Source organism: Homarus americanus, unplaced genomic scaffold, assembly GCF_018991925.1.
Source record: "Homarus americanus isolate GMGI-L3 unplaced genomic scaffold, GMGI_Hamer_2.0 scaffold25827, whole genome shotgun sequence".
In the NCBI taxonomy this organism is placed as follows: Eukaryota; Metazoa; Arthropoda; class Malacostraca; order Decapoda; family Nephropidae; genus Homarus; species Homarus americanus.
In genome coordinates, this window is record NW_024738300.1 from 1,954,972 (window position 1) to 1,966,102 (window position 11,131).

The following is an 11,131-nucleotide window of genomic DNA, read 5'->3' on the forward strand; positions in this document are numbered from 1 at the left end:
CATAAAGGCTGGTCATATGGCTGCTCAGTAGTTGTATTAATTAAATTACACCGGACAGTGGTGAGGTGATAACCCCTGCTCTTCCACACACGCTTACATATTGTTGTTGTTATAATACTATTACAGCGTTTCAACAACGAAGGTCTTTAAGCGCGTAACAAGGTTAGTAATACCTGAGTCCACCAACATAAAACAATAATAGGAGCTATACAATTTAGGGGGTGAACTGGCTAAATTGAAAATCGAGTAATTTGGTAGCAATTTATTGTAGTCTTTAAGCATGCAAAACAATATTCTGGCATAAATTTTTTTTTATAATAAGTCCTACCTACATCAAATGGATTTTTAAATGTACATATTTGTGAATTTATAACATAACCAGCGTTTGCACACATGTTACTGTTTCAAGTTTCAAATTATTATATTTTATTATCCGTAGTCTATTTGAAAGTAACCAATGCCTTCATACTCTCTTTGCTTTGGTTTCTTGTCATCAGTAGTCTGCTTGCTATTTGTGCTTTGATGTAACCTTCTCGCCTCTCGTGGCTGTAAACATGGCCCGCTGCTTCTGTGACCATTTTCACACATCTCTCCACACTTTGAGTGTGGGAAGGCCACTTCGGCACCTGCATTGGAGTCTCTTTAAGGTTTCTCAATTCTTGGCTAGTTAGACTTGTTGTCAATGGTGGCTCTAAGACTTCCAAACTCAAGTCAACCAATTCTGACAATTTGGTGGCATTGACGTTTATTGGGGGAACTTTTCTTGAATGAAACGAACAGTCTCCCAACTGGTCGTCATCTATTAGCGTTCCTCTAATCTTTAGAATGACTTCTACAGCCTCGGTTCGGAGATTGGTACATTGACTGCAAAGCATTGCTTGCAAAACTGCTTCTGATCGAGCATACCAAGCGGACCTTCTTGCCACAGGTAACACGATGTCCCTCACTACCTTCCTCTGTGTTCTTACTAGCTGCAATTGAAACAAAAGGTGATTGGGCCCATCCACCCACATAGGATTAAGTTTCACACTAAACCACTGGGGAAGATAAACTCCAATAATAAATTCAACAATTAACCTCAAATTCTTCAGCACTTTGCCCTTCAATTCGTGTTTGGAAATCCAAATCCTGCAGAAACGAAGAGCTGTAGTTAACCAACGGCTGTGACTGACAGGTCCAATCTCCAAGAGAGCCAATGATTGAGGCACTTCTCCTGATCTTATTGCTTGGGCAATACGATAAGCATAGGATTGATCTGTGCTGAGATCTTTGATGACTCCTTCAGACAACGCCGGAAGGGGAGGGCCAACTTCGACCTTTGGAAAGGTTGTATTTATTTCTAGTTGTGTTGCTTCATCCAGCATGATGCCAAGGGGACCTGACCACTTGTTGTTGCTCTTTGTAGGACCATCAAGTTCCTGGATGAGATGACGAAGAGGTAGCTCGCCTGTATGTAAATCACATACAATCCAAACAAGTCTTCTTCCTAGTTTTTTCTCTAAATGCGTCATTACACCCCCCTGCCATCCGGTGTTCACTGCAGTTGAATCTCCACCAACAGCCTGCAGTGAACTGCCAAGTCCTCTCTCCTGAACCCAACATAAAATATGATCAGCAATGACCTCTGCATGTTTCTTCCCTTCTACTTCAGTTTCGGGAGCAAAGTGAAACAAAAACCGACCACCAGGCTCAGAACAGACAGAGTAGTGTTCTTCTTTGATGAGACCTGGAAACTTTCTGTTCACTCCCTCTACTTCTAGCAAAACTTTTGTGTCATCTATTCTTCCATCAAACAAAAGACAGGAGAGCCCTCCCTCGCTTAAATCTTTTTCATGCTGATCAGATATTTCCTTCATTATTTTTTCTTGTGCTCTTCTAATTTTATTATGATCTATCACCAAAGATACATCCTCTCGGCTGATGAGGCCTGCATCTATCCAAGCGGCAGTTGCAATTTCTGCAGCCTCACGAAGTCCAGCATGGTGGCGAATACTAGCTAAAGCAATGTTTGAAATATTTCTTGTGTTGTATTTCATTTTCTTTGGTAAAGGTTCAGATGGCTCTTTGGAACTATCATCTGATGTTGCTTCCTGTTCATCAGAAGAACTATCAAAGAAGTGATAAACATCTTGACACAGCTCTTCCTCTCTTTGGATGGCTTCTTCACTCTTCATTTTCTTCTTTTGTTCCCTCTCTCGGATTTGTTCTCTCTTCTTGGCATTAGCAATCTGCTTCTTTGTTTCTGAATAATCTATTGAACCCATTTGCATACTTCCTTGGCCTTCTGCCTTTGTCCTCTGTGCCTTTATAAATTCAAGCTCTAAAACAGGGATCTTCTTTTCACGAGGACAACCACAATCAATGTGGGAATTATTTTCTCTCTTACCTGAGTGAGAACAGTTGGATTCAGAACATAATTGTATGGAGCACTTGCAGGTCAAAATGTCAAACAGAGTATCAAGTGTGTGCAGAAATTCATTTTTCCTGGCCAAGTTTCCTTTACCAAGTGATGTTTCAACTGCTTTGTGCCATAATTTCGTTAGTTTTAGCTCAATAGTTCGACACTGATTAATCACAGGTGGTTTGAATAGTGCATTAGCTTTTGTCCATTGATGCAGAAGAGGGACTATCATGTCATTTATGAGTTCTTTATCTGTATAGTTCCTTCTGTCCTTTGCATTTTTTTCTCGAAGGAGTAACCCTAATCTTAGCATGTCTCTCACTGTTGGAAGTTCTGATACAGGAAGCTCCTTCCCTTTACCAACTAGCAGGCTCAAGTGGGTTGACAACTGACTTCTTGTCTTCAATTTTGACATCTTCACACTATCTGACAAATAGAAAAATATTTCAATGTTTCATAATTCAATTGTTGTTTCAAAAAATATCAATTTGTTTATCAAAAATGCTGTAACAGAAATAACATAATAATTTCTTAGAACATAATGTTTTATACAATGATATAAGTAACTGCGACAATCAATATGCCCTACTTACAATAATTAAAATGTAGAATTCGTCTGGTAGAGTAGGTGCAAGTGCAATGAGAGCAAACCACCGTCTATGATATCTAGAAGGAGAGTGAGCCGGGCGCCTTATCCTCACGCTTGGTACAAGTCAAAACAAGAATTAAACTGTCCCACACGGAGAGCCTGTTCATGTTCATGTTCTGACATGCATATTGTACACAAGCTATAGAACCATAAAATACTCCATAATCCATATGCTTACATGAGATTAGTTAATATCAAGTGAATAATTCTAATCAAGTCTCATTAATTTGTTGAAATACTGATATTTGAAACTTTAAGGTATAATTGATGTAGGTGAGGGTTATTTCAATTCATTTTTGTTTGCTAATCTCAAGTTTAGACATAAAGAGGCACAATATTTTGACTACCAAATTTGATTTTTAACATGTTGACAAAATTGACACACCCTACATACATGCTGTCTCGGTCACTTTATATTGGGATGAATCGTATAAAAAAAAATATCATGTCACTTTGGTGGTTGATGATAATGAACAATATTCCATCAGAGAAATGGTTTATTATTCGTTTTTATATATGCACTTTTTTCTTTTTCTGAGCAGCCGGTGTTATCTGGTGCTGTCCGGTGTTAAAATGGTTTTAAACTTCTGAGAAGCGACCCTATTTCGAGCCCAGTCAAGTGATAGTGTGTCATACTCCTCTCAGCCGGTGGACCTACCTATACAAACACGTCATCCAGACCGACCCCTGGCGGTGGTTGTTCGAACAAACACCGGAAAACTGTCTCCGTGGAGAGATTTCCAGGAAAAAAAAAAAAAATCTGAGTTATGTCAAACCCTTTTAACAATTAATTTAAATTTCGGATAAAGGTTTTTAGTAATGGACAATATTTAAAATATAACCTAACACACATACCACGTATACACATTACGAACAAACTGCATAATTCATTATTAAATAAGAGTAAATGTAAACCTCAACTAACATTTCCCAGGGTTACAGTCGGGGATGGAGTCACTCTGGTACCGCATAATGGTGGTGGCTGCCACGGTGGTGAGTGGAGCGCCCGTAGATAGCCAGGAAGTGGGTGGACCCGTGGGGCAGGTGGGCGTGGATGTGGGCGTGATGGTGGGTCAGGTGGTGGAGCACCATTTCACCGGCTGTCACCTGGTGCTCATCACCACTACACAACATTCTCACGCATCCGCTAGTATAATCAGGTGAAGTTTATTGTTTCTTTATCTTTCTGTATCATAGGTATTATTATATGTGACTACGGCTGTGGAGGAGCTGGAGAGGAGGTGTTGAACGGTTGTACTTGGTTTTGGACATCAAGATTATGAGAGTAAAATTATTATTTTTTTGTCTTGGGTGATAAGTTGCGTTGACTTTGGAACCTAGACACAGCTTGAGGGAAAATCACTCAAAAATATTAGTTCACACAATCAAATGACCAAGAAACATGCTACAGTCAAGAATGTCACCCTTCTAAGAACCCAGGTTCCACGAAAATAGTCTAACAAGATTTTTTTTTACAGGACCATAATCCTTATCAAGCTAATTAATAAAGAAGCGCCAATTACAAGGAATCTCCACCTCTACAACTGTAAAATTTCACTTCTTGTTTATCTTTTTTTCTTTCTACTATTTAGCCTTCGACCCAATTTTACCAACATATATTATCTAGAATTACGTTTAAAACACTTGGATCATATGTTTCTGTATCATGAATCTGAATACAATATAATCAACATCTAACCTCTCATGTGAATCGTAAGCTCTTGAGGCAGCACCCCCATAATCTGAAGCTAAAAGAATTAGTTATTCGAAACCTACATGTTCAAAATAGTGGTAAATAATTCAGCATTCTATTAGAATAAACAATATAGGATTTTGAATACTCATGTGGCTGCCCTCCGAGGACCAGCCGGCCAAAGACCAGCTCCTGCAGGTAGATAAAAGTAATGTAAACTTGTGTCCCTCAGACACATGAGTGTGGGTGTGGAGGCTGGCGTGGTAGTGGAGGCAGGGTGGGTGTTGTCCCAGGACCAGCTGACCCAGGACCACCTCCTGCAGGGGCTGTGGGGGGACACCAGAACCACCTGCCGGGCACTCATCCTTGACCTCATCACGAACAATGGCACTGATCTTGCTCTTAGGTATGTTTACAAGGATATCATTAGGAAGAATGTGTCTTACAAGTACCTTATTCAGTCTTAACACTGAGAACTTACCTGTATAGTCTCCATTGTATTGAATTTCAGTTCAGAGCCAATCCGGAAATAAAATTATATTTTGTAACCTAACCTACCATAACATGTCGACACTCAGAAACAAAATTGACTCCAACTCAAAATGCACCAACATGATATTTGAATTCTTCCCAGAGATCAAGACGTGTGTTCCTACAACAGAAAATAAATTTATTCGAATCACAATATCATATGTAATAGGAAATGCTGCCAATTAATGCTAAATGTAGTTATTTGATGTTATATGTTGCCATTTGATGTTATATGTTGCCATTTGATGTTATATGTTGCCATTTGATGTTATATGTTGCCATTTGATGTTATATAGTGACATTTGGTGCGATATGTTGCCATTTCATACTATATGAATATATGTGATGCTGTGAAATGTTATGAGACATTCTACGATGCGCTGTGATGTTTTATGGGAATGTGTGATGTACCGTTCTGACACAAAGTGATATGCCTTGTGTCTTGGGAGGTGTTATATTGGGTTACTTACCCTCACCTAATGGTATTTTAATAGGTGTGGTTTTATATGACATTTTGGGTTACCTTAATATATATATTGTATATATTCAAGGTAATGGGTAGTAGGTAATAGGTAGTAGGTAGTAGGCAGTTATCACACAGGGAGGTACTACCGCCTGGGAAGTTATTGGAAGAATAATATGTTGTCTAATGGTAGACCCTGCTGCCATTATAGCATCACCAAATTGTGACCAAGTCCCAGGGTGCTAATCTGACTGACTTGCTGTTCGATAACTTGTGTTATTTACTGATACTTAGTGCTGCTTTTTTTCACGTAATGGTATGGCAAGATATTTGATATAAGGTGATATAGGAATGTTTCCGATATTAGTAATAATAAATCATAATTAACCTGGGAAACTGGTTCTTGCAACATTAATCGTACGCCTAGCAACGCTGTTCGCAGGCATTTGTTCTCACTCAGTTAAAGTGTGAATGAAGATTGCCACTCTCGGATCTGAAAAATGTAGTTAAAATTACTAATATCATTATGGAAGAGAAAGAAATTCGTCATCTTTTTCGTAGGTTGTTGGAGACGTCTGGGTTATGGAAGCAGTCCGAGACAACCGTGGTGGTGGTGGGGGAGAGTGCCAGGGTGGAGGCCGTTCTTCTCCACCATAGTCTTCGCAACACAGCCAACGCCCTCTACCTAGCCCCCTACGACCTGTCTCCTTTGAAAAGACCATTCGAGGGCAACTCCCGCCTGAGGAAAGGAATCATACAGGAAGGTCGGTTTATCCCATTCCACTACTACTACTACTACTGAAAATACACTGAAAGTAGATATGGACTTACATTATATCATTAAATAAACGTTGTCGGGATAAATTTGACGAATGAAATGATATTCTCAGGAAGAATTCTAAGAACCATATTTTATGTATTCCTTCAACTGAGAACATTATGAACGAATAAATACAAATATATCGTTTTACAAGAGATCACAACGCTTCTTATGACAGGACAACACATCCCACTGTCACTTCACACTAGATAATGGAAAATATCTTTGTCTGGGCTTGGTGGGCTACGCTGCACCACGATACAGTCCTCACCTCTCCTCTTCTAGCGTATATGTGTTATGCCAATCTGTGGAACACGGAACGAATTTAATTAGTCTTACTTTACAAATATCTGAACATCAGAGTAGTGGAGAAAGGAATCGGCTTTCCTGTTAAACACTTATCTTAACACACTGGGTCATATAATAATAACAATAATGTGTACCGACGATGGACAACCCTTCGGTGGACTTGCATCTTGCCAAGAGGGTTCGGTAAACGACATAGCTGCTGAATAGTGAAAATCAGGATATACGCACTAGCTAGGACCTCCCTGTTTCCAAGTCGGGAAAGTAATAAAATATATATGTAACCATTCGGAATTTCTTTTGGGGTTTATTTAAATGGATGATAATGCAGTGGAAGGGCCCCTCAGAATACTGAATCAGCACAAACAAAATTAATAAAGTATTTACCGTGACCTGGACTGGTGGTCCTGAGATTGGGGTTAAAGAGACGCACTGGTAATGATATGACACTTGTATTAACCAACAGCACCAACCTTACAGCACTAAAAAAATTATTAATTGCACAAGAGACAACAATTCATTTGGATTAATCCCTCAACATATCTTTCATCGCTAGACACTCCTATCATCAGCAGAGGAAAATATGAACCTGGTCCCAATGTGAGGTCACTAGCTGAGGAGTTGTTGAGATAGCATAGTGGTCTGGAAAACCCTGCAAAATAATATTAACCCCTAGAAAATATTAGTTCTTAATTTGCTATAGTGCACAAAGACCAAAGATTGCAACTAATAACCTGGACAAGAACATGCGTCAGTAATACTGGCATGATATCGCCAGAGCCCAAATCAGCATACAGTACATGAAACCCAAATTATCTGTGAACCGAGAAACTCACTCATGACTCGTCAGGGGGCGGCTCTTCCGCGTATTCTTATTACTTTACTTCTGGGTTCATGAGTCATGTGTGCTGTTCTCCACCATACCTGTAACCGTGCTCAACAACACTGGCCCATAATACACCATGACCGTTAAGTTGTACTACATACATAGTACGAAATAATCCTGTAAAAAGCACTCCCACACGTTCAGGGTGTAAGATCAACCATCAGGGTCGTTGACCTCACACCAGGACTTGGTTAGACAAACCACATACACCCATAGTTGAAGAGAGGTGAAGGTACCTAATAGAAGAATCACCACCGATACTCGGTGGGCATACAGTACTCACTAGCACCATGGGAATTTCTGTCTCCCAGAGCTTAACCTTTCACTCCACTCATCCTGCACCCAGGGCAAGCTTCTCTCCCAGTTACTTTATAGGAGGGGGAGAGCGACAGAGTTAATCCTGCCCAGTTAGGTCAAGTCACCGTACAACCAGGTGTACCTTACCCAGCTAGAAGAGAGATCTAGTTTTCCCTCCTTCTAAGAAATTTTCCTTGGCTGTGGTGTCGTGTAGTGACAACTTGGTGACAGTCTCAGCGGGGCTCCTACATGCGTGTGTGGCATACATCTCTCTATCTCAGAAGATCCTGGTGAAAACCAGGTCACCCATGTGGGTCCTACAACCAGCCGCCTGCCGCTCACAGCACTACACTAACAGCCATTAAGTCAAGTGAGACCTCAACTCCTGTAAATGATATCTTATTAACTACTGCTAAATTCTTTCCCGCCCTATCTAAACAATGTATGCAATCGAACTGGACTTACTTGTGAACACGGTTGAAAACGCCTAAAATATTTTGAGGCCACGTGTGATGTTCTGTCGACGAGCAAGTCGCGACCTGTCTGCTTGCCACAAGTGAAAAGCTAAGAGTGATTCATGAGTTGTGCCCGCCTCCAAGCATGCCTATCGCTGTAAGGGTCTACTTAATTCTAAAACCTTAAGATATCCCTTGATTGTCCTTTATTTTCATTTTAGGAAAAGATTAGCAATATTTGAATATTTACTAATTTACGTTTTTAATTCCGGACATGAACGTCTTCTATGGCTTTCCGGTAATTATGTTATTAATTCGAGACCGCAACATGCCATTCACTTTAGTATTTTAATTATTTCCTGAAATGGAAAACGTTTGACGTCAGTAGTGGGGAATTTCTTAAATCAATTATAGCAAATAGCATCCGATAGCAATTAGTGAAGAACAAATTAATCTACTACTCTCAACATATATTTTTACAAAGTCTTAAATTGGATAAAATCATGGCTCACCCATAGAACACAGAGGGTCAGCGTAGATGGTTGTGAGACCTCACCTGGATTACGCAGTTCAGTTCTGGTCACAGTATTACAGAATGGATATAGAATCCTTGGAAAGAATCCAGAGGAGAATGACAAGACTAATCCCGGGCATTAGGAACCTTGAGTACAGAAACAGGCTAAAGTGTCTTAATTTGCACTCCCTCGAGAGACGTAGAGCGAGGGGCGACATGATAGTGGTGTATAAATGGAAGTCAGGGCTAAACAAAGGGGACATTGCAAAGGTACTCAAACTATCCAACCAAGAGCGAACTCGTAACAATGGTTTTAAATTAGACAAATTTAGATTTAGGTGCGAAATAGGTAAACACTGGTTTGGAAAGAGAGTAGTGGATGAATGGAACAAGTTACCAAATATCATCATTAACTCGAATACGCTGGATAGCTTCAAACATAGGTTGGATGCTTATATGAGCAATAGGGGTTGGGTGTAAATGGGACTGCCCAGTATGGACCAATAGGCCCGCTGCAGTTTCCTCCATTCTTATGTTCTTATGTTCTTATGTAAATCTGAGAGGGGCTGTGTAACTATTGGGGTTCCCTAGGGGTCAGTACTGGGCCCACTCTTGTTCATAATCTACATCAACAATCTAGATACTGGGATCAGCAGTGGCATATGCAAGTTTGTGGATGACACCAAAATAGGGCGGCAGATTAATTCAGGGCAGGATGCAAATGCACTACAGGAGGATTTAAATGAACTGCAGGAGTGGTCAGGAAAATGTCAAATGAAATTCAACACCAGCAAGTGCAGCGTACTTATTGGAAGAACAAATAATGTCAATGTACAGTATACAGCCTTAACAACATCAATCCAGATAAGTCGACTTGTGAAAGAGACTTAAGGGTACTCATAAGCCCGGACCTTCGGCCTAGAAAACAGTGCATTAATGTTCAAAATAAGGTTTTATAAGTATAAGTAATAAGAGTCTAGAGTTCAAATTGCAATTATATCTTGCGCTAGTCATGCAGCATTTCGATTGTGCTGTTCAGTTTTGGTGCAAAGGTAGAATGACGAAAATTATTCCGGGACTTAGAAACTTTCCCTATCAAGATAGATTAAATAAACTAATCTTGCATTCCCTAGAAAGACGAAGAGTGTGGGAACATATGATAGAGGTATATAAGTGGGTGAAAGGAATCAATAAAGGAAATATAGATAAAGTTCTCATAATATCCGAGCAGGATAGGACGTGTAGCAACGGATTTAAGTTGAATAAGTTTAGGGTTAGGAGGGAGATAGGAAGAAACTGGTTCAGAAATAGGGTGGTGGACGAGTGGAACAAGCTTAGCAACTTTGTAGTAAGTGATGGGACGCTGGACAGTTTCAAAAGGAGGCTAGATAGATTCATGGATGATAGAGAGTGGTAGTAACTCCCGACAGGAGCTGCCATGCACAGGCCAACCGGCCTATTGCAGACTCTTTATTTTCTTATGTTCTTTTGCTATAACTTTTGTTGATATTATATCTGGCTTTTAACTTCGTCAAAAGTGTATGAATTAATTTGATAAAGCGCATTTAATTTTCTTATGCCTGTGTGGCGTGGCTGGTTAGTTTCCGACTCCTCCACTTGGCTGCTGGGGAGCGTTGTGCGAAAGCTTTGTCTAAACCTGCCATGCCGTATGAGTGCTAATGACTGCCCCATTTATGGTTCCCTGTTCGTCAGATCAGTAATTTTCGATCTATAATTTCAGAATATCACTCACACACATATACATATACATATACATATACATATACATATATACATACATATATACATATATATATATCTGGATAAAATCACACGGGAAAATGGAAACAACGGAGTACCTTAGCTTTCGTCTTTATTCAAGACATCTTCAGAGGCAACTCTTCAGTTGCCTCTGAAGATGTCTTGAATAAAGACGAAAGCTAAGGTACTCCGTTGTTTCATTTTCCCGTGTGATTTTATCAAGATTTATCTTATCCACGTTTTCATTGTGGATTTACATGATATATATATATATATATATATATATATATATATATATATATATATATATATATATATATATATATATATATATATCCCTTGGCCTCTCTTGGCC